The following is a 5,394-nucleotide window of genomic DNA, read 5'->3' on the forward strand; positions in this document are numbered from 1 at the left end:
CTTAGTTACTTGCTTCATGGTATTATTAATAATATTGAAAATATCAGATGTAGAGGGGAGTGCTCAAGTGCCATTGTCTGTGGCACATGGTGACGAGGCTCAGAGCCTGAGTCACAGTTTAGAGGAGGTGACCACAGAGAGCCCTGGAGGCTGGGCTGCTGGCACCTCTGGCCCGGTCCTCACTGGAGGCCGTGGGGGTCCCCAGGAGCAGTGGCACTCGTGGTGGCCATGGCTCCGTGTTGGTGTTGGTCTGTGGAGCTGGAAAACCTCGTGGCCAACTCATTGCTGAGGAAAGAGTGTCAAGAGAAAGATGATGGCAGTCTTTGTGACCAGCAGCAACTAGGACAACTTCTCTTCAGAAAATTATATGACTTAAACAAACAAACAAACAACCAACCCCCCCCCCCCACTATCTGAGGCAGTGTATTGAATTCCTGGGTGTGCTGTCAGAATATGCAGTGGTCGCTGGTGAGAACCAAAGAAATTGTGGACTATTAGAAGCATTCTTCATGAATGAGACTGAAGGATAATTCTTCCATAGAAGTTCTTGAGGAATGCAGGAGAGCTGTCCATAGCCATTTAAGAGAAGAATCATTTGAAGAACACCAAGAAAGTATATTTTTTCTCAATTTTTAGAGTGGAAATGGCTGGAAAGGCGACCGTAACAAAGAAAACATGTAGACCTTACATAGATTCTAAGAAAGGCAGATTTGGAGAAGTTTCGAGTAGGAGCTACAAGAAAAATCTATGCCTGTTAAAAACTAAAAAGAAAAAAAGAATAAAGAGGAGGAAAGGTGAAGTCATGGCACTAAATGAGAAAAGAACCCTAGAGAAAGAGCACAGTAGGTCTGTGCTCGTTTATGCTGCACTTATGAAACCAGATTCCTTGTGCTTGGTGCTAACCACCATGAATGGAGGGACTTGAGGTCCCACATGTACATCATGGACAGCCCCAGGTTTGATGAGCAGAGGGATCTTGTCTATGCTGCAGATTGTGCTGTGGCTTGGAGGGCCTACAGAAAGGGCTGTGTACAGGGAATTAAAGCCTGAGAATATTTCCTCCATGATCCAGAAAAAAAATCTGGATTTCAGATTTTGGGTTAGCCACGGAGATCCCGTGAAGTAGAGACAATGTGAGGACAAGTGGGAACAGTCAGCTACGTGACTCCTGAAGTTAACAAAAATGAAAACTATACCTTCTGTTCTGACTGGTGGGGACTTGGCTGTCTGAGATATGAAATGATCCAGGGACATTGTTCATTCAGAAAATTCAGAGAGAAAATCAAATAGGAGGAGGTGGAATGGGGAGTGAAGGACACTGAGGAGTATTCCAAGAAGTTTACAATGGAAGCCAAGTCCATCTTCCAGAAGTTCATCGATAAGAATCCCAAGAAGCTCCTGGGCTGCAAGGGCAATGGAGTAGCTAGAGTGAAAGGTTTAAGGACATTAGGTTCAAGAGGCTAGAAGCAGTGTTAGTCCCCGTTCTGCCCCGATCCACATGTGGTTTACAGCAAGGATGTCCTGGATATTCCGGATGTATCTGCATGCAGCAGACAGACAACTCACAGGGTTGTCTCCGTCTCCTGACAAAATGAGATCAAATCTGTATGTTTTGAGGACATCAACAAAAGTGAAAATAAGGAAATGGTGGCATTAGATTTAGAAAATAAAACTGTCAACAGTTCCCAAACCACAGAGAGGCTAACTCTATAGATTCCTCAGGAGAGAGGCCACGATATGTCTTCACCAAAAATTCAGATATAAACAGTGATATGAGCACAACATTCTTTCCTTAATATAAGTGACATTAAGAGACTAATGTTATATGTCCGGGCAGTTCTGTTCCGAAACACTGCCTTCTTGGTCTCCAAAACTCCTTTGGTGTAAGCTATAACAAGAAACCAAAAAAAGGATAGTACGTAATGATAAAGGGATCAATCCAACACGAGGTTATAACCCTCATAAACATTTACACACCCAACAAAGAGCACGTAAATTTATAAAGCAAATATTAAAAGGCATGAATGGTGAAATCAACAGTAATACAGTAATTGTAGGGGACTTTCATATCCCCTTGTCATCGAACAGATAGATTATCCAGACAGAAAATTACAAGGAAACGGTGGCCTTATATGACATATTAGACTACAAGTGTTTAATTGATATTTTTAGAGACTTACATTCCAAAGCAGCAGAATATACATTGTTTTCAAGGACACATGGGACATTTTCCAAAACAGACCACATGTTAGGCCACAGATAAGTCTCAAGAAGATTTAAATTATATCAAGCATCTTCTCCAAACAGAACAGTATGAAACTAGAAGTCAATTATAAGAGGAAATCTGAAAAACACACCAACACATGGATACTAAATAACATGCTACTAAACAATGAGCTAGTTAGTAAGGAGATCAAGGAAGAAATCAAAAGGTACCTTGAGACAAAGGAAAATGAAAATATGACAAGTGTCCTGAACAGATGAATGGATAAATAAAATGTGGTAGAATATTATTCTACCATAAAAAGGAATAAAGTGTTGATATATGCTACAAAATGGATAAATCTTGAAACATTATCTTACTGAGAGGACACAAAAGACTTCATTTTCTATCATTACATTCTTGTGTAAGTCCATAATAAGGTAATATGTACAAACAAAAGGTAGATTAGTGCTTATTCAGGGCTAGGGAGCGGAATAAGGGGGAGGGGTTGTGAGAAAACTACAGGGCACTATTTAGTTTTCTGAGGTGATGAAAATGTTCTGACAATGACTATTGTGATAGCTGCACACAGCAACAAATTTACCAAAAACCGCTCACTGAGTTATAGACTTTAGCTGTGTGAATTTTATGGTATGTGAATTCTATCTCAATACAGCTGTTAAAATTAAAATAATCATTATCCCTAGCATACACTGTTTAGCTATTCTGAATTCAGGTCTTCTCCACAAAAGCCTTTCACTCCACTTCATTCTTAATAAAAGCATAGGTGAAATAGAGAAAGAAAAAAAGCCCCATGCTTGTAAAATACCTTGACTAACAATAGATAAAAGGATCTTTACCAATATGTTTATAGATAGGAATATAAATAGTTTCAGTGTAAATGAAAAGAGATGGGAACATTAGCAAAGAACCTATAGTCTTCATTGCTTTGAAAAAATTCAATGTAGAATTTTTGCAATCTACAATCTTTCAAATATTTTGGTATAAACTTTGTCTGTTTCCTCTTTAAATAATATGCATGTTTACATCTCTCCATTCAATAAAACTGGAATGAAAAAGTATAAAGGGAGTGTTAAGAGGATAAAGGGGAATTATTTCTAAATACAATCCATAGAGATTTTTGCTTCCTGATAAAAACAATAGTAAAGTAACAGGAAAAAAAAAAGAAAGTTTTGTGTGAAACAGAAACATTTGAATATGGATTAAGTAATATTAAATAATATCTGTTATTTTGTTAGGTGTTATGGAGATGCTATATAAGATAGGTACATATACATCTGCATATTATATATACTCTTATATGAAGACATATGTACATGTCTTATATAACATCTCTATAACACCTAACAGAATAACGCATTCTTTAATAGTACTTATTAATTGCATACATATATGCAATTTTGTATGTGTACACACATAAAAAATTTGGGGAGAGAATAAGTGAAACATGACTGGTAAGTAGTAATAATATCTGAAGCCAGGAAATGAATGTGAGAAAGTTTATTATAATGTCTTTCTGTTCTTGATTATGTTTAAAATTTTCCATAATAAAATATTTTTAAATAAATGTGCTATTTCTCCTAATGTGTATTTCAAAGATATTTTACAGAGCTTTTCTGTGTTAAATAGCATTGGTCAAATTCAAACACCTACTGTAAACCTTGGCAAATTATTTGTCTCTGTTCATAACTCTTTTGAAAAGTACAATAATCATTTATATGAACCTAAAAAATAAAATGTAGTCATCTCACTTACAGTCATTTCTCACTTATTAATAAGAAGAGGGATAAAAGTTGCTCAGCTCTGGGTAACAGTGAGAGTGTCTTGTTAATGAATCAGTCATTGCATATCTGTAATACTGTACTTTTTAGCTGCACTTGTAGTTTGGGGGGAAAAACCAACAACTTTGAAATGCCAAGAACATGACTAACACTAACACATACATTACTAGCCCACTCGCCTCTCTCCTTTCCCAACCACTTGTATCGTGGATAAAATGTAATTCCAGATAATCAATGCTGCCTTGTATTCCTGGCAGTACTGCACTGCATTGTTTTCATCTAGTGTGTTCTAGTCAAAGCTTTCCAAGTGGTAAGACACTGCGGGAAATCTGGGAGTGTTCATATCCTGCACTGCCAACTTGAATAACAATTATGGTCATTTGAAATGTATTATATTTGGTTACTCATTCCCCAAAAACATCTTTCAAATGATAAAACCAAGCTGTGCTCTGAAAGCAAAGAAAGCTTGTGAAGATAATCTGGGATTTTATGTCTGTGGTTAAATTAAAAGTGAAATGAAGTGATATTACCTAAGTTGCTTAATTTAAATCAATAAATTGCTTTTAAATATTTTGTTTATTTTTAGGGAGAGGAGAAGGGAGAGAGAAAGGGGCAATGTGTGGTTGCTTCTCGTGCACCCCTTACTGGGGACCAAGCCAGCAACCCAGGCATGTGTCCTGACTGGGAATCCAACCTGTAACCCTTTGGTTTGCAGGCTGGCATTCAATCCATTGAGCTACACCAGCCAGGCCTGTAGATTGTCTTGTCTTGTTTTGTTTTGTTTTATATCTCTATGGCTCTTTATAAAGAGGGTCTTTCCCAAGAATTGCAAAGAAATGGGGTAAATAAGGCAATACCTTTCAGTTAAGAGCATTTGCATTTGAACTGGTTCGATTCTTGCTTTCTTTTTTAAGAACCAAATGGCCTTGGGAAATTATTTAACTGCTTGTCTGTCCTGTCTTTGACTGGTAAGAACAAACCCTGTAATACTTCTAATGATAAGTTTTAAATAATGACCTCTCCAGTTTCCTCTACACAACTGTTTGCATTTACCAATGTACAGGGGCCATTTTTGCTTAAAAAAAAGAGTTACAACATATTTGATTGGAATGCAAAGAGACTTGTATTTGTTAAAATAATACCAGCTGTTATACCAAAAAATGCAAAATATGAAATGGTTAAAACAAATAGGTGCTTATTTTTCACTCTGTTAAAGTCTCAGAAGTTATCCCACACCAAGGGGGAGCTACTGTCTGAGAGGCCCTGCAAGGACTCAGCCTGCTTTCATCTTATGATTGCACCACTACTAGTTCTTGTAGTTGCCTTAAGTGTCAGGACCCAAATGCAAGATGAGAAAAGAAGGTGTGCAAAAGGCTTATCTTCGTGGTA

General features: G+C 37.3%; 1 pseudogene; it reads left to right on the plus strand.

The window, feature by feature from the left end:
- The first annotated feature begins 228 nt into the window (after nucleotides 1-228).
- Nucleotides 229-1,587, plus strand: LOC118975713 (G protein-coupled receptor kinase 4-like; annotated as a pseudogene).
- Nucleotides 1,588-5,394: the final 3,807 nt, after the last annotated feature.

The sequence above is a fragment of the Sturnira hondurensis genome, unplaced genomic scaffold, assembly GCF_014824575.4.
Source record: "Sturnira hondurensis isolate 20B ecotype Veracruz unplaced genomic scaffold, ASM1482457v3 Scaffold0020489, whole genome shotgun sequence".
Taxonomy (NCBI): domain Eukaryota; kingdom Metazoa; phylum Chordata; class Mammalia; order Chiroptera; family Phyllostomidae; genus Sturnira; species Sturnira hondurensis.